This window comes from Pinus tabuliformis, chromosome 8 (genome assembly GCF_031772625.1).
Source record: "Pinus tabuliformis cultivar Carrire ecotype Pingquan chromosome 8, CPIR1, whole genome shotgun sequence".
NCBI lineage: Eukaryota > Viridiplantae > Streptophyta > Pinopsida > Pinales > Pinaceae > Pinus > Pinus tabuliformis.
The window spans coordinates 1,272,600,495-1,272,621,125 of record NC_142294.1 but is presented as its reverse complement, the minus strand read 5'-3'; positions in this window follow the sequence as shown (position 1 = coordinate 1,272,621,125).

Here is a 20,631-nt window from a genome sequence, read left to right as displayed (position 1 = left end):
CTATTGTACCCAAGGATTGTAGCCATTGGACTCCTAGTACAACATCAGCACCTCCCATTGGAATGGAAAGCATTGGGCTAGTCAATACATATTCTCCCATGGATAGCTTGATATTATGGCACTTTCCAGAGCAATTTATTGTTCCTCCATTTGCAATCATCACTTGACACTCTGGTGCTGGATATAGGAAGCAATTCAATTCTTTTGCTACCCTACAATGAATAAAATTGTGGGTGCTTCCTGAATCAATCAACACTATTACCTTTTTCTTCTTGATTTGTCCTTCTATCTTGATGGTTTGAGGAGTGGTAATTCCCGCCAATGCATTACAAGATATGGTCGGATTTATTTGTTCTTCATCTAGGCTTTGTTCCTGGAATATATCCTCTTCTTTTGACCTTTCTTGCTCCTTTTCTTCTTCCTCTTCACAATCTATGTAGAATAATTTCTTCTCAGCACACTTATGACCTTTTGTGTATTTGCTATCACAATTGTAACAAAGCCCTTTTGCTCTTTTTTCTTCCAATTGTTGTGGTGTCAACCTTGTAGGTTGTGGAAGACTATGGGCAACAACACTTCCATCTTTATAGTTGTGAATGGTATGCTTCCTAGTTGCCATAATTTTGCTTTCCATTTTTCTTGCTAACCTGAATGCCTTCTCTAATGAATCAGGTTCCCAAAGGCGCACATCATGTTGGATATTATCCTTTAAAGACCCTATGAACACATCAATCCTATGCTCCTCTGGAATATCTTTTACCCTTATGTTCAATTTTTGGAACTCCTCAATGTGCTCCATTATTGAACCCTTTTGTTTGAGACTTATCAATTGGCTAAAAAAAGTGTTGCTTTTTGTATCCTCATAATGTGCTATCAATTCTTCCGTAAAAATTGCCCAAGTGATAAATTGTTTACGAGAACAAAGCCATTGATACCATACAAACTGATTTGGTTCCAAATATAAAGTTGCCATACGTACCTTTTGTGTGTTTTGCACATTATTGAGATCGAAGAATTGCTCCATCTGTAATATCCATGTGGCGGGATCCTTGCCATCAAACTTCCTCATATCGATTTTTGGAACATGGTGAGTCTTCGATCCAACATTAGAGTCTATGGAATCATGATTAACATTTCTTTTATTCTCATCATGAGTTTCCTTTACTACCTTTTCACCATTAGTGACCCTTTCTTGTAGCAACTTCTTCAATTCATCCATCTTATCATCCATGCCATCAATTTTAGCGTCCATGCCATCAATTTTAGCGTCAATCTTAGCTTCCATGCCATCCATCTTAGCTTCCATTCCCTTTATCTTAGATTCCATGCCATTTACCTTAGATTCCACGCCACTTATCTTAGCTTCTGTTAGCTTTTGTGAGCGTGACATTTGTTGCACTTGTTCTTGTAATTTTGATATATCATGTAGCATTTCTTCCTCTTCTTCATGAGTCATGCTAGAGCTTTCAGGTTCCTTACTAGGTGTTTGCATTTTCTTTCCTCGGGGCATCAGTTACCGATAATAATGTTTTACTATGCCCTTTGAATTCCGTTAAACCAAGCTTACACAAAAATTAAAAAAAAAAACTACACACCTTTTTTCACTTTATAGAAGCCTGATATTGAATCTGATGTATCTCTGTAATTTTGGATCATCCAATTCTGAAATTTCTACCTGTAGTAGCCTTCTGCGTCCTCTTTCCAATGCCACAAGTCTGAGCCAAATTGGATTCTCCAAGGAAGAGTTATGTGAAATCTCCCACAGTGACTTGCTTTTAGACTGGTTCAGTAGAGCGAACTTGTACGACGTGCCACGAGTCACTGTTTCAACCTTTGAATCTGAAACACACACACAAGAAACTACAGTCCGTCCTCTTTCTGTACCTTTTTATGAAATTTCAATCCGATCCTCAGAGAGAGAGTTATGACGATTTTCCCCAGGTCACCTGTTTTGAGTGTAATTCAGGAGTCTGCAAAAAGGCCAACTTCCTCAGATCATATCTCCGAAAATATTGCGTGAAAAGCTCTGAAATTCGGACCCAAGGTTCAGCGCCAATTCTTCTCAAATGGGTTTTTTTTACGACTTCTGAAACGTCACAGAAAAAAAGTTATAGCGAAAATGCCACGATGACCTGTTTGGAGCAGCGAAACCCTAGAATCCAAAGCTCTGATACCAAATGTTATGAAACCAGCTCACAAAAAGATAGAAAAGAGAGATCCACGCCTTAGAATTCAGCCTCTTCGAGGGGGCAACCTCCTTCACATTACATAAATGAACAATTCTTGGATGATACAAATGAAAATACCTCCTTTCTATATATAGGAGTTTAAATGGTCCCAATACAATCAAAGCCTACATAAGAATAATATTGTAGGGCACAACAATAACAATAGTGGGCTTCTATGTGGCACAATAGTAACAATATGGGCACTACATGGGTACATCAATATAAATAAGGGGTATAACTACAATAGTAATGGGGTAATCACTAGTATTATAGGGACCCAACAAAATGGGAATAAGAAAAATCATTTCCATATAAGATGGTCAAAAAGACAATATTTTTATGATAAATTAATTATAAAGTGATGAACAATGCAACATTATATAGTGGATGCAAAAGTCAATATGGATACTTGAAACAGATGCTCAAATGTTGCCATGAAAAATCACCAATCTAAACATAATAGGTCCTTACGGAATTCGAACTAAAGTTTTTCTATATGTGCTTCAATTTAACTATGAACTTGTAAGAATTGTGATCATACTAGTTATTGTTATGATAATAATATTGATCACGAGATACAAAGCAAGAATCCTTGCTCTCCTTATAATGAGGATGTGCATATGGTTGAGTTTACGATAGTGAAGAATTTGACTCCAAGTGAGGAGGTCTAGGACATGCTTCTTGCAAATCGAAAATAGAAGAATCACAATATTAGATATTCAAGTTCTAATATATCATCAATAGATAAATCATTAGATGGTGTAGGATTTGGGTGCAACAAAACAATATTCACTAAATAAAATGATAAAAGGTTTGGTTCCTATGAAATAATACTTGTAAAGGGATTAGGGTGACTTACATCTCATGTTGAAGACTCAAAATACCCAAGGTATTCTCTCATTAGTTTCATCTTAGGGCCAATAAGTTTTAGAATACTTCATTGAAAGCAGAGGAAACAAAAAGAATTAAATATCCTCTAGCAATATGTCAAGTGTTTCTTCCCTCTCCCTTAATTCATCTATGAATTTTTGGTAGACACTATTTAAGGTTTCATCTAGCTCATTAATACAAAATATCTAGCTATCAACTTAGTTCATTATAGTTGCATGTCGAGAATCAACAAGAATGGAATATCTTTCAAAGTATAATTTTTTTCTTGTTGAAGAAATGTTCAAATTCATTTTTATCATCTCTAAGTTCCTTCCCATATTATACTAAAATTCCAAAATGATATCATAGATTTTAAATGTAAATTTCCTTTTTTCAATAAATTATTGAAGCAACGGATCATGATCATTATTCAAGACACAATATTGATCAAATAAGACATCATCTTGAACCCCATTGATAAAGTATTGAAATGAATTGATCTATCATAAATTGGATACAATATAATACCAATAATTTCTCTTGAAGTTGTAAAAAGTATGCCATTATAAGATGAAAAGGTCGAAATGTTAATTTTTGAAATTGGTTGAGTAAAGTGAGAATATTGTGACAATGTGAAGGAAATCTTGGAAATTTTCCCTTTGTCTTGATGAAGCAATGTTTGAGAAAGTTTGATGTGTCACATACATAAGACACGACATGATTTGTAATGATCAAAGTAAACTAGAGTGTAAGACATTGTGTCGTGACCAAAGTAATTTTGAGTGCGATACATTGTATTGCATGTAAAAATGATTTAGTGTAATGTCTTTGTATTATGTTGATCATCTAAGAAAACATTTTTCATCCATGCAATTCTTTTAAAGAATTTTTTTGGCTATGCACAATACACTAAAAGTAGCTTTGTTTTGATGTGTCATAGCTATTTTAGACTTGGTCGTGACATGTTGATTCAATACATTCATGGAAATTTGGGTTTTGTGCATTTATGTATCCAAAGTATCAACACAACATGTCACGATGATGAGAATTTTGTTTTATGAAATATATCACATTGAAATAAATTCCCCAACCATGTTGTCTCACATGGCTATAAAGTTTGTCTAGTAATGGCATATCATATTGCATAAAAGTTTCATTTCATGTGACATATCAATTTACATAAAAGGTTTCTTTCATGTGACATTGCAACATATCACATCACACAGAACTTTCCTTTCTTGAAACATGTCACATTGTGTCCTTTTTTTTCTCATGTGATACATCACATGGTCTTAAACTTTATTTCCTCATGACAAAGGGAAACTTTCTAAAAGAAATCCCTTGTGATATATTTCATATCCTCAAAATTTTTATCTATGGGACACCAAACATTGCACCTAAGTTTTGCTTTACATGATATATTAATGAAAGAACATTTTTTAAAGTGGTCATAGAAAAAAGTGTGCGTAGCACATCTAAAATGCTTTTGTCCAATACATATCTCATTGATCCAAAATTCTATCTGTCATGACATATCAAAGTATAAAGTTTCCTTCCCATGCAATCTATTAATCCTCCTAATTTTTTTTATCTTTGTAGCACAACACCCTACACCATATCGCGTTGCTTGGAAATTACTTTTTGCATCTTTCTCTTTTTCCCGAGGAAAAAATCACAACTGCCTATTAAAAATAAAAAGTTACATCAGTACATGCACAAGTGCATTCATATATTGTCCCTAAGGACCATTTTTATGTGCTTGAAACACTCATCATTTTCAAGCTACCAAAAAACAACATTTACCCAGATAAACTAGGTTTTTCTTTTTTACCTTTTTTCTTTTGAAATTTGTTACAAACCATAGAGTTTGGAGTGGCCATAACAATAACTAATGCTTCTCCTTATAATATTGCTGGTTTTTCATTGTCTAAGTTCGAGCTCTCAGAAACATGTGTTCGCTTTGTTCCACATGCTCCTTGGCTATTTCTATTTTCATCATTCCGTTTACTAGGCATTTGAGTCACCACTAAATTAGTGGGTTTTGTTGCATTCTTGGCATGATCCTCTTGCTTCTCTTATCTCTCAATTTGAGTAGGTTGTTGATTATGTGCCTTTGGTTGTTGCTGGTTCTCATCCATTTCTTATTCTTCATCATTAGAAGAGGGCAAATCTAGAAGTTTCCAACCCTTTGTCTCTTTCGATCTCTTATTTGTCCATTTTATCCCATGTGGGCATGAATTCTGCAAATGCCCTGTCTCATGGTAGATCCGACACATGAAAGAAGTGCTTTCAAAATATAACCATCGTGTCCGCTTGAAATCTTTATGGGTCTAATTGACACGATCAAGCATGCCTTTGGTTAGGTCTATCTCCACACATATGCACACAAAATTAAAGATACCTTTGTCCATCCTTTCTCATTCCATCTTTAGAAATCTCCCCAATGAATTTCCAATGCCTTCTAGGACTTGGTGATGTTAGAAAGGAAGAGGGAGATAATGTAACCTTACCCATATCGAGATCTTCGTGACCACCATTGTTGTGGTGTCGAAATTGGGAAACCATGACGCTACAAAGAGACCCACCCTTCCCCAAAATCATGGTCCTTGATTGATGACATATTCCAAGTCTTTATGATCATCAAATTGTACCACAAAAAATCCATTCAAACATAGATAAATATCACAGTTTATTTGTCTAGTTGATGTAGATCCATTGATGGATATCTTTATACTTGGCCAGAAACCATTAAAATGACATATGAGGGATCTAGCTTGCAGAACAGTGAAAACACCACTTACTTCTAGAATTTTTATTAACAGATCTGGAGCTTTCTCCATCTTCTCCACTAAGTAAGGACCTGGAATTATTAGATCTAGGGATTTTCTATCTGGTGTAGCAACATTCCCTCTCACTATATCCTTAAATGAATTTGGACCCTTGGCCGCTAAAGTTGACCCTTATGGTATGCTCATTCCAGGAGCTCCACCTTGTAACCTCAAATTTGTAATGATCGTAGAATTATGTTCGATGTCATAATCATTTAGCTTGATGGCATATTCTAGTGATTTACCCTCAAATATCAGATTGTGGTTATTGACTGGCAAAACCCAATTTTTCCTGCACCTTCATTTTTATTTCTAATACTAGATCCATTAGTCGAGCCCCAACTAGGATTGAGTTTTTGTTTAGGGTTTTTAAAAAAAATTGAAACTCCTCCTTAGTAAACCGATTTGAATCTTCGAGTTTGTGGCTCATATATAGAGAAATAGAGGCCCATATCATAGATCCAGGATGGTACATTGATCCTCTCACTGGATCCACATCTACATAAACATAGGAATGAACATCACGACACTGCTTATTCGCCACAACTCCCCAATCTGGCCAAATCCCATATCAACATAACACAAACATCCTGGCAAGAGATCTAAGATATAACTACTTAAAGGTTCCATCCCTTGTGTATGACGATCCCTTGAACACAGTTCATAACACACCCACATCACCAACATGAGAAAAGACACAATGTCGAACCTTCATGATTTTATTATGTATGCATTTGTCATTACTTTGACCTCTACGTATATTGCATAAGAGTAGAGAAAAAAAACTAGATCAACTCTTGCCAGAGAGGTCTCTACCAGATTTACTGAAAGAAAACACAGATTCGTGTCAGAAATAAATTCTTGGTGGGCAAGTTTGATCTACTAGTCAGATATGAAACTATTGACCATCTCCCGCCAAACTTCAACATTCAGAGGTACCTCCTCATAAGGGGAAGCTCCTCACAGGCTTCTCAAAACTTTTCCTACGTGTGATGGATCTAACTAAAGTGATCCAACTAATTGTGTCAATGCTTTGCAGGTGGTTGTATGCAACCCTAGCGAAAGCCATAATAAAATTCCTCTTATATCTATTCATTTTTTTTCTTTCATCATATCAAATGCAAAACTTCCTTGGCTACAACATATCACATTGCTCCAAATTTTCATTTGTGGTGACATATCACATCACATCAAAGTTTTTTTGTGTGTGACACATCACACTTTCTTATAATTTCCATCATTGTGACAACACACTTCACACCTAAAACACCTTCGGCTCCAATATTTCAAATTGTGTCAAATATTCTTTCCATGCAACAAATCAAACTTTCTCAAACTTTCCTTCATCGCAACATAATGTGTATCACACCTAAAATGCCTTTGGCTATGAAATATCAAATCACTCCAAACTTTTCTTTGTCATGACATATTGCATTGTGGAAATATTTGTTTTTGTGTGGCACATCACATTTTCTAAAGCTTGTGGCATATCGCACTGCTCCAAACTTCGCTTTGTCATGACAAGTTTCACCATGCTGAAGTTTCTTTTCATGCAACACACTGCACATTCTCAAACTTTCTTTCATTGCGATATTATGTGTGTCATAGAGAAAATCACTTTGGCCATGACATATCACATTGCTTCAATTTTTCCTTAGTCATGACATGTCACTTTGAGGAAAATTTTGTTTCTATGCGGCACATTGGTTGCCCCAAACTTTCCTTCATTGTGAGAAAGGAAAATTTTCTAAAATGGTATTTCATAAAGGGGTTTTAATAATGAGAGGAAACCATAATATTTTAAACTAAAAGCATGACAACTTTTTCATCCAACAACTAGTAAGATCCATGGAAGCTTTTGGACAACCACACCCCTCATAGGTGGCGATATTGCAAAGAGTTCAAGAGGAAAAGTGAACAATATAAATATTGATGATCTAAGAAGATGAGAAAGTGTATTTCTTCAATCTAGATTTGAAATATTATAGAGTGTAATGTATCTCTTGATTTCAATGTATTTAAGTAGTAACTTCATTTGAAAATAGGTTCTTGATAGGGTGTTTGGATTCTAGGTTTTTTCTCACATCTATTGATGGTCGATCTATTGGTATTTTGTTGTGAAAGATGTTCTCCTAACAAGGTTTGGAAATAATTGGCAAAAGGAAGTGTGCATACTTCCAAAGTTAGTAGTAGGAGCATAACACAAAGTTCCAAATGTGCAAATGAGGACCAAACATTCAAAAGTTGTTGTTTTAAATATAAGGTAAAATCAATAATGTCATTACACTTGTATGTGAAAATTTCAAGGATGTGAAAGAAGAATAAAAGGAAGAATGCTTAGGCTCGTCAAGTTCTTTTGTGTTAGGTTTACAACCATATGCCACTTCTCACATTCATAATTTTTCGTCTCCCTTGTAGTAGATGTTATCATAGAAATGTTGTGGTTGCCTAAACACGTTTGAGTATGTCAAATATTAAATATTCTTAACTAAAAGTAATTATGGTTGGGTATGCTGGTTAAATATAGCGAAGTAGAGATCATAATGGTTATGAATGGTTGACTATGGTTGACCATGTTTAGCAATGGTTGACCATGGTCAACTATGGTTAATGATGGTAGACTATGGTTGACTATAATAGACCATGTTGTTATAGTTGATGATAGTTGATCGTTGTTGACAATAGTTGACTTTGGCTCATTAAAATTCTTAATGGTTAAATATGATTGAAAATAGATTGAGTATAATTATCTTTGGTTTACTATAGTTGATTATAATTGATTATGGTTTATAGTATTTGACTACATGCTTAAATGTATGTGGGCATATCAATTATTTCCCTTGGGTTGACATAAACAAATCTTACATTCTATGCATATTTTTTTAATTTGGTTATCAACAAGTGCCAAACAACTTCATGTTATGTTCACTTCTTGAAGAAATTAAGGGCATCCTTTTTTTAAGGCTTCAAACACTTGATAATTCCAAAGAATATGGTAACTCTTGGAATGAAACTCTTAGCTAGAGAAATTGGTCATGAGAGATAATTTACAAGGGATATGCAACTTTCGATATACTTTGGAAATTTTTTATAGTGCTAATTCCAAGATGTTAAGGTGAAACTATGTCTCTCCTACACATTAGTGTCACCAATATATCTTGGGTGTCAAGTTTGGGATCATAGATTTTGACAAATTGGTTAAGTCTATGTTGGCAATGAAATGTGACAAATAGACAAAACCATATGCACCAAATGGAGAGTGTTGCAAGCAAATGTTTTAATTGAGTTTGAAATTCCCTTCTACACATTTTAGTGATATTCCATGTAGTAATACATGCACATTTCAATGATGAACATAGCTACATGATATGCACAATATCTCTCCTTTCCACAAATTGATGAGCTTCCTAGGGTATGTTAGAGGTTGAATGGTGAGATTTGTTTGAATGGGCATATACTAGAAGTCAATGACTACGGGTGATTTGCACATTGCTGTTAGATATAAGGTGCAATAGAAAGAATGCCTTATGATTGAATTAGTATAAAAAAAAATTATTTTAAAATTTTATTTTGTACTAAGTTAATGTTGAATTTGACAATGGAGAATAATATATTTAGTTATTGAAATACAAGAATAATATTTAATTTCTAACTTATCTGTACACATACTTATGAGTTTTTCATGTTTTAAATGTTCACTTTCATCTCTTTTAATTTAAATTTTTTAATAGTTAGTTTAACCAATTGTTATTAGTGCTGTTGGATGAGGGTTTGTTCTTGTTTTAGCAATGTTGATTTTCTTCTTTATTCCATTTATAATAAAAATATAATTTTGATCTTCTAGATTAGGGTTTATGACCTCTTTATAATATCTCAACTTTATCTTATTCTCTATTTATTTATAGCAACACAATCTATTGATAAATTTAAATGAAATAATATTTTTGATGGTATCAACATTTTACATGATGATCTCCTCCTCTATTTCCTAATGATTTAGCCAAGCCTTGGCATCTTTATACTAACGCCTCTTAAGTCACGAGTGGCTTTAACTCGAGTTTGAAGTAATATTAAGAAGGCTTTTGTCTTCCATGTTAGTTTTCTTGTGCTTGTACAATGAGAACCTATTCATAGCCACACTCTCAATGGGGGAAATAATAGCTTATATGAGGAGGATAAGATAGGCTGCATCGCTTTTATAAATTATAACATCGAGATTTGCTTGATCTTTCTTTGTAATTATTTAGACATTTTATAGCCCAAACATCACATCCATATAAGGTAATTGGAGTGGAAAGAGCCACAGAGAGGATCTTTTTTCCTACAATGAGAAATCCACTAATTTACAATTATTTTTAAGACAAAAATAGACTTTACACCCTTTATTAATTGGTTTGTCAATGTTATAGTTCAAACCAAGATCACGATGAAGGCTGACTCCAAGATATTTCTATTAAGAAACTTCCTTTACGTTAATATTTTCACCCACAAAATTAGCATAGGCGATATTTTTGTTTTGATTATCATAACTTTTGTTGTTGTTGTTGATGTTCATTGTCACACCTATGCTAGAACAAAAATCCTTGAATATTCTTAGTTGTTTTTTGAGATCAAAGGGCCACCTTGCCATAAGAACTATATCATCAATATAAAAGATAAAGATGATGGCCATTGCAACTGAGGTAGTGCTAGTGCAACCAACTTCTTCCAAACATGCCTTTAACTTGTCTGTATAAATGCCAAAGAGGGTAGGGGATATGGGAATACTTTGTTTACTCCAATATTATAGTTAATTTCTTTCAACCAACAATTTTTATTCTAGAACATAACAATTACATTCTTGTACAACATTTATCATAGCTACACTTAGCTCAAATGAAAGCTTCGACCCTTCTAATCTATTCCAAAGGTTAATAATTCTAGGCATTGCATCAAACACTTAAAATCAACAAAACAACATATCCAACCAGATTTATTAATACTACATTCATTTTAGATGATCCTCATTGAAATGAAGTGGTCGATGGTTGATAAATTTTAAATATATCTTAGCTTTTATCCCTTTTACACTAACATTGTAGCCATATGCTAATCCTTTTTAACTAATATAATTCCATATAACTTGACTAAGAGACAGATAATTATAATGATCTTATAGATAAATGATTTTTTTTTCCTTACCCTTAAAAATAAGAACAATAAGACTTTAAATGATTTTTTTTCCCTTACCCTTAAAAATAAGAACAATAAAACTTTAAGTTCATTTAAAAAAAAACAAACCTAACTTTTTACCCTTATAAAATTTTACAAATGTAAAAAAAAATAAACAAAATACAAATGTAAAAAAAAATAAATAGAATACAAGTACTCTCATTTTTAAGAATTTTGTTGGATAACCTTTGATTTCCTTAGCTTATCCTTTATAAGATATTTAACCCAAACTCCATGTCATTTAAAGTAAAATCCTTACTTTATAATACGTGTTTAAATGTGGTCCAAATCATTTAAAAATTTAGGAAATTTATAAAGCCTCTTAGGATAAAAATATTCAATCAACGAAATCATATTATTACTTTCATTAAATTTATGAATTAAAGTTTATCTCCATAACTTTTTAATATCTAATATTTAAAATGTAAATACATTTGTTGTTTCCTTCTTATATAATATTCTCTTTTATTTTTCTTCCTTTTAAAAGACTTTATAATTATTTAATATCTTTATTATTTTAATCAAGCTTTAAATATATTTCTCCATAGTGGGTGCCCTGCATGACCATTATTGTGATTAGAATAATTTCTCTCCATAACCTTTTAGAGTGCATAAGGGATACATAAAATTGGTGCCATGATGTTGAGCAGGATGATGCAAACACAAGCGGGTTAATTACAAGTTTGAGCTTGTGCATTTAGGGTTTATGGATGTTTCCCTCTAATCACATGCATGATTACACTTTTATTGTTTCGTGTAGATACTTTAGCAATGGAGGTGGCTTCAAGAATTTTGATTGTTGTTTTCATACTTGCTTGTTCACTAGGGAGTATTCTTCCAAATAAAAGTTTTTTTTGCTTTGGTTCTTTTTGGTTTTCTTAGTTATACTTTCTTCTTTTAATTATGTTTTTATTTAAGATTTAAGATTTTTTTTATGTAGTTCACTTCTGTAGTTCACTTCTCTTTTTATTCTTTATATAGTATTCTATTTTTCCCAAGCCTTTATCTCTTTCCTGGATGCATTTCAAACTTTTCCTTCTCTATTGTTTATCATTTTTTGATGCTTTCCTATGGAAAGAGGCTTCTCCCCTTTCCTACTAATCCTTCTATTCTCTTCATTTTCACATGTGCTCCTCTTTCATCCAAACATCATATTCTTGTGGTTATGCTAAGCGCTAGTCCCTCTTCTCCATGCAGTGCACATCAAGGCTGTAGATATCACCCTAAATCAAGAGCACAATTGAGGCTAAAAGGTCAACAACAATTTATTGGTAGAATATTCCATAGTCAAACACTAAATCAAGAGTACAATTGAGGGTGGAGAGGTCAACAATAATTTATTGGGAGAATACTCCATAGTCAATTTGTCGGGAAATGGACACAACCAAATAGGAGACATAAGTACAACTTCAGTCTGTCTTTAATACTAAAGTGGTTCAACAAGTTGGACATTCCAGCCTTAACACAAGGAATCTGCAAACTAGGAATATCTGGTACCTCCAAACCATCCACTAATACTGTAATATCAAAACTATAATGGGAATGGCTCTAGTGGATACGTCTAAAGCACAACAATAGTCTTTCTTTATATTGATGAATTGCAACTACAACTCAAGAAATTGAACATTAGGGTCTCCCTTGTGGTAAAGACGTTAGCTAATTTGAGGTTATCCACTTTGAAGGAGTACATAGATGATCCTGAACCCATTTAGGTAGAACACTCTCTAGAAAATACAAAGGAGAATATAAAGGAGCAGAACACCCTCTAGAAAATATTTTACTTCTCTCACAAAAATTGATTTAAAGACTCTTAAATCTCGACCGCTTTTATCAATTGCGACAAAAATTAGTTGTTTTTTTAATATATTTATATTTATATTTTTAGTTTTATACTTGTCGAAATGCAAATTATATTGTAATTAATTTATGGTCAAAAAGTTTTGAACTCTCAATTTTTTGAAACAATATATAAGGTTTATTAATATTTTTCAAAATTATTATATTAAAATGAAATTTCTGAAAGTTAAAATTATTTTTGAATTTTTGAAATTGAAAATTCTATTTTTTGATTTGGTAAAACTGTTAACTGCACTCACTTTATATGTTTTATTTCATACTTCTCGGATATAAAAAATGTAATATAAAAAAAAAATTAAAAAAAATTACACCTGTACATCAATTTAATATACCGTACTTGTTTTTAAATAAAAAGTTAAAAAAATCAATACGACCGTACTTTTCACATCCTCCCAATTATATATTCAAGTATCTACAATTCGTAGCGTGAACGTCTTGACTTTCACAGTCGAACCAAAAGCTCTGTGAATCTGTATTAAATGTTGTACACGAAATATTTGAGATTAATTTTCAGAAAATCGGAGGTGGGAAGTACTCCAAGAATTGTAATGGACTTTAATGGAAAAGCTAAATAGATTTAAAGTTCTCGCCACCAAACTAGCTCATTTTCATCTTTTTTTTTTTCATGCAACAAGTCACGGGAAAACAATTCAAAATATACATTAAGCATATCTCCTTGTGCCAGACATCAATGTTGTTGTTGTTGTTGTGGTTTTTTTTTTTTTTCTCTTCAGTACGGAAAAAACAAGATTTTGTATTATTATCTGATGAGTTGCAATATTACATATAGTCTAGCAAAAACTAGAAACAAAAACAGACTTAAAAAGTCTATAAAGAGTCACCATAAAACATTACCTCCTAAAAGCAGTATAAGGAGGTAAAAAGGCAGAGAAATGTGATAAAACATTGGATATATGTATGAAATCAGTATATAGACCAAAATTTAGGCAAGAGTGAGATAAATCCCTGTTGATATAGGAACATCACCTGCAAGAGATGAAAAATTGCTTTGCAGAGGGCAGTGTGAGGAATCCAGTTTTCAGAAACAAAAAGGAGAAACAAAAAACAGGGAGAGAAGGAAACTAAAAAATAGATTATGTTCCAGGGAGGGAAAAATCTTCAATCTGGTAAGTGATATTACCTAGAAGAATGTCCATTTTCCATTTACCCGGTTGTATTAGTAGCCCTTTCTTTGACAAACTGTCTGCTTGAGCATTTTGTGATCTGTCCACATGTTGAATAGAATAATCATTTTTCCTTTTCCAGAAAAAATCGATTCTATTCATCCATCCTGTTAGCATTTGATTTGTTATGGAAAGTTTGCCAGTGACATGATCAATCATGATTTTGGAATCTCCATAGATATGAAGAGCTAGAATGTTTAGAAAGGTAATAAGATATAGGAGACCTGAAAGTGCCATTGCTTCAACTTTGTTATTTGTACCTTCTCCACCATTCCAGTGAATGGAGAAATTCTGATCTTCATTCATGGAAATGAAAATACCGCAGGCACATATCCCATTTTGCGCTGCCCCATCAAAAAAAGCCCTAGGGAAATTCAATTGAGAAATTTTATGTTTCTTGATTTTTTTTTTGTATGATCTGAGGTGAAAGAGAGTTATAGAGAGAGATGATCTTGTAGAAAACTAACTGAAAATGTTCTTGTATGTTTTGAAACAGATACTTATTTCTCCACTTCCAGATTGTCCAAAAAACAATTTGTGGAATGGATCTCCAGGATGCTTTCTGTACACTCCACCATTCAAGTGACTCTTTAGGAGAATAATGTAATGTAAAACTGAAACTGAAATAAGATGATAGGTTCCTCCATACCTGAAGGATAATGCTGTAGTTAAGGAACATATGATAATTATTTTCCCCATCATCTTTACAGATTGAGCATAAACCCGGTCCTGTCCATTGTCTCTTTTGCAAATTTTCCCATGTGAGGTTTTTGTAATGGTAGACAAGCCAGGAGAAAATAACAATTTCGCTGGGGACACCTGTTTTCCATAATGGGTAAGGAAAAAGAGGATATGAGAGAGAAAGTTGGCTTCTGGTTAAGGATAAATAGATTTCCTCAACACTTATGTTATCCTTCTCCCTTTTTCCCCTCCAGGTGAGAAAGTCACATATTTCGGTGCGGCAGAAGTCGATATTCCTCATGATCATCAGAGCCTTGTTCCATTGGAGAGCCAAAGTTCCTTGTAAGCCCAACTCTTGGGCTTCTTTCCATATGGGAGAAGGTCCCTGCCAACTTGCAATGACTTGACTCCAGACAAAAATCCCCAAACGATGGAAGACATTTTTGAATTGGGGTGGTATAATGAGATATTTCCCTACTCCAGAGATGGAATCAAAATCAATATACACACTATTTTCATTCTGTAAGCTCCAAGAGAGATTTTGAAGGAAAAAAGACTCGATTTTATGAAAGCTCTGCTATCTAGCAGAGCCATATGGGGATCCTATGGTACCTTTCCTCTACAAGAAAGAGAGGTCTTTATTGCCCATGTACTTTTTTCTTATGGATATACTCCATAGGCCATCCCCGAAAATACTCCTCCATAGAGATTTACATAACAAGGCCATCCCAAATTTGTGAAGATCCATGATCCCCCAGCTGAAATTTGCTGTCATTCTATTTAGCAAATTTATAATACTAGCCGGAACATAAAACAGGTGCGTCCAATACATAGTCAGTTGTGCTAGCACAGATTGTGCTAAAACCGCTCTTCCTGCCATAGACAAACACTTATTTTCCCATCCTGATATCCTTTTGAAGTAACGGTCAAAGATCCATTGCCAATCCGCTCTAGTATAGTAGGAAGGTTTAAGGTGATATCCGAGGTATTTCATGCCATCCTTTATGAGCCTTGCTTTTATGTTATACAAATCTACCAAGTAGTCAATGATTTCCTTATCACATTCCCCGTGATAGAAAATGGATTTGCTTTCATTTATTTGAAGGCCAGTAGCTTTTTCAAAATTCTTCAGGATGTTATAAATACAAATCCAGGTGAGACGGCAAAGCATTCCAAAAATCAATATATCATCCACAAATAGGCTGTGAGAAATGTAATTTCTTCTACTGATCATCATGGGACGACAATGCTCCTCAGAGACAACTCTTTTAATATGAAAACTTAGGGAATCCATTGCCAGGATGAAAAGAAGCGGGGAGAGGGAGCACCCTTGTCTCAAACCTCTAGCAGCAGGGAAGAAAAAGGAAGGATATCCATTGATAAGGATAGCAAAATTAACATTCTCGACACAAGCCATGATCCAATTTGAACAAGAGAGATTAAGGCCGATTTTGGAAAGTAAGCATCAAGTTTTTTTGTATGTAAAGAATGCAAACTTTCCTGAGTGTTTGCAACTACATCATGGATGTTCCTGTCTTGAAGGAAACCATGTTGTTCCTGTGAAATGAATTTGGATAGGGTACCTCGGATTCTGCCAGCAATGATCTTAGAGATAATTTTATAAATTGCATTGCACAAAGAAATTGGTCTAAAATCCAAAAAGGAGGTGGCATTTTTCTTTTTTGGAATGAAGGCAATGTAAGTTGATGTTATGTACTGATGAATTTTTCCCGACATTCTTGATTCTTCAACCATACTTAGAATGTGCCTCTTAACTAGATCAAAAAAGTGGATGAAAAATTCTATCGTCCATCCGTCTGGGCCTGGACATTTATCTTTCTTAAAGGATTTCATTACAGATAGAAGTTCATCCTCTGAGACAGGCTAAAAGAGACAATCATTTTGTTCCACATCGAAAATGGTAGGGAACAGATCAATACCCTAGAATATATCTTCAGCCATATAATTTTCATTTCTTCTGTAGGATTTTTGGAAATAACTCATAGCCACTTTTCAAATATCTTCCTGAGAATGTAAACTGTTACCTTCCTCATCCTTTATCTCCCATATAGTATTAATTTCATGTCTCTTGTTAGCATATCTGTGAAATTTTTTTGTATTTCTGTCACCTTCCTTTAACCATATGGCTCTACTTTTTAATCTCCATGAGGATTCTCCTATGGAAAGTAGGTTATGTTTCTTGAATTCTAGCTCCTTTATACGATAGCGTAACTTTAAAGGAAGACAATTGTTAGACATTCTACAAGCAATCCTGTCCAGTTCCTTCTGAATATCTTCCAGAGATTTTCTATTAGCTTTTAGCTTACTGATTTGCCAGGATTTAACAATGTTCCTGAGGGAAGCTAGATTATCAAGAAGATTCTAAGAAGGAGATGAGCAATCCAGAGGAGAGCGATGGATCCATGAACTCTAAATGAGGTCATTAAACTTAGATTTATCCAACCAGATTCTATTGAATTTGAAAGGAAGGCCCTTCCGGATACCATGATTTTTCCACTGCAGAGTAATTGGTCTATGATTAGAGATAAAACAATTGACAATATTCGAAGCTGGAGAGCCCAGACACTCCAATAACTTGTCATGGAGAAAAAAATGATCAAGTCTTTTGGCTAGACAGGAGGGTCCAGATCTTCCATTGTCCCATGTTGGGTCTATTTTAGGAGGACAAACATCAACAAAATTATGATGGAGAATGGCATCTTGAATAAGTCCAGCCAAAGGGTCGGCCTTCCTACCCCTTCCCCAAACTTCATCACCACTCAGGGTACAGTTTAAATCACCAGCTATTAGCAATGAGTCTATCTCCAAAATTTCAGAAGAAAGAAAATGATTCCAGAAAGAGAAACGGTCCTTATAAGGTGCATAGACATTTAGAATATGGATGGGACCAGGAATGCCACGAAAATTTGCTAGTAGCAAGATACCAGCAAAACATCTGAAAGCTTTAGCCGATACCCATGCAGGATCCCATAAAATAGCAAGCCCCCTCGATTGGCCATTAGACTCTATGGCTACAATGTGCTAGGATGGGAACATTCTCCTGAAATAAGAAACAGTTTCAGATCGTCCATGCATTGTCTCCTGGATGAGGAGTATATTAGAGTGAGATGTTAGGAACAAGTCCTTAAGGGCTAAAAATTTTGGGTCCGCCCCCAGACCCCTGATATTCATAGACATTATTTGGGTCATGATGAAAGGTCAATAGGCTGTCTTGCTCTAAGAGGCCCATGGGAAGAGAGATCAGTTATAGGAATGTCTATGAGGGAACGATCCAAACTTGAGAATAGAGGGAAATTCTTCCTTCCACGGAAGTGTCTGCTTCCCCTATTTTGCTTCCTTCTGACGGTGATGTTTCCAGCCGAGGTTGGGATAATGTGAGGGGAAATAGGCAATACAGGTTTATGAATGGTGAGGGGTTGTAGATGAAGAGACTTTTTTCTGAGGAGAATATCCAAGTCACTTCCCACAGAGTTCGAAGGTGATGAGATGGGGGAATTTTTGGGGGTAAAAATGATGCAGGGTTCTTTCCCTTTTGATAAGTGAGGTGCTCTGATAGGGGAGGGTGAGGGGGAGGGAACGAAAGTGATGTGGGACGAAGACAGAGCATTGTAAAAATGGTGTTGGATAGGTAAAGGGGAAGGGACTTCCTGACAAGGAACAGGTTCAAGAGGGGGAGAAGGGATGGGATGAGTAGGATTCCTCACAGGTGGTGATCCTAATTTTCTGGGAAAATAGGATGTAGAGGGAGCAACAATCGGAGAAATTATTCTTGAATTTTGAGTAGGAGATGACTGAAGGGAAGAGTAGTTTGAAATACTTGGGGAGGTTGACTTCCAAACAGATGCCTTTCTTTGTCCTTCAGCCTTCCACTGTTTTTATCAGAAAAATTTGTATTGGATTTTTCCTTAAACTTCCTTCCATGTAGTCGAACACCCAGACGAAAAGGACAATGCTCTTTGATATGGCCAGTTCTGTGACAGGTCGAACAACAGAAAGGGACCCCCCAAAAATCCAACCTCCGTTGCAGAATGATATCACCCCAGTGAAGATCTATATGTTGAGGGAAGCCTCCACGGTATTCCTTTTCAATGAGGATCCAGGCCACTCTTTTATCCTTTGCCCCAAGACATTTTGGGTCCACATAGAAAAATTTCCTGATAGCATTTCCAATATATGTCAGAGTTTCCTTCGTCCATAATTCAATTGGGAGACTAGGAAGCTTGACACATATGAGTTTATTGGAAGGGATGTTGAGTAGGGTATTATATCCAATATGCCAATGATGAAGAGCCAGGAAGCCAGGAAGCTCTTACCATGAACCCATGGTAGGGTTCGAATTGTCTTCAGGTCCTCCACACTTAGAAAGTGAAAGCTATACCAATTTTTCATAAGTCTGACAATCGTAGAAATATATCCTAGTAAATATTTCCATTTGGACCCAAGCCAATTCCTCATCTGGGGGTTGTCCATATCGAGGAAATACCAACGTCCAACAAGAGCACGTTTCTGAAGGCTGGCAATTCTATCAGTAAGGGTGACACTGTCAAGGTTGATGGCAGAGGGGGGTGGGATGGCCTTTATAGGATGATGCTTGTATTTACGTCGTGGTAATTCATATTTTCCACCCTGATACTCACGTGCCGGAATGGTTGATGGGGAAATAATTAGTTCGGCTAACATAGACTGCCAGTCACCTGGGATACATGATCCACTATGGAGCATTTCCACTTCAATGGTTGCAGGTACCAGCGCGGATGAGGTAGACACGTCAGACAATATTTCCATCAAGGCCGAGAAAAGAAACCAGGAATCAACAAACCTGACAAGATGATGTAAAGATCCAAATGTGTGGGATCAAGTGCAGCCAAAAGCTGGTTGTAGGGGAAGAAAGGGAAAAGGACACCTCCCAGATTACGAGGGGAATGTTCGAGTAATGAAAAATATTTCGTGATAGCAGAATGCTGACAAAACCTAGGGAAGCATCATGTGATATCAGCCAGAAAAGGATAAGAAACAACAATATAAGTACGTTCTAGTTGACAAAACCCTTGGGAAGTAAATATGCGGAGACAGAAGGAGGAGCCGCTGACGTCATTGGGAGATATTGGTGGTGGGGAAAACAGGCTTCGTAATGTTCATCCCGCTAGCTATCCCTTTACGGTCAACACACGTCCGTCCACACGCCCGAAAATAGGAAAGAGGTTACTGGAGAAATTTTCCGTCATCAGAAAAACCAAAGGGAAAGGCCATGTTCATAGGGAGACCGGCCTTAGTAATTAGACAGAAAGATAAGAAGAAGAGCTAGAAAGGGAAAACGATTCAGGGAATTTAAAACATTCGTGACTTCGTGAAACTATACAGGCCAATAGGAATACCTTGAGATTGCAAGCAGTGAAAAAAATTCTCCAAAAAGGCTAATTATAATGCTAAACAACAACAATAACAACCTTTGCATTTACACCACCATTTCCCAATTCTACAACCAAATATAAACAAGGCCGAGAGACAATACAAGCATTTGATATCCAAAGCCACACATGCTGGCAGATAGTGAGGTCATAAAACATGGATTTCAGACGGAACACAAACTTGTTATTAAAAAAAAGAGACATGCAGTCCCAATTCCAGTGTTTGAAGAGATTTATAGAGAAAAAACGAAAAAACTTTTCCGATGCTTCGCTATTTTGTTTAGATATCAGCAAAGAAGGGACTGCATATCTTGTTGAACTGAGAAGACCACCGAAAAGTCCG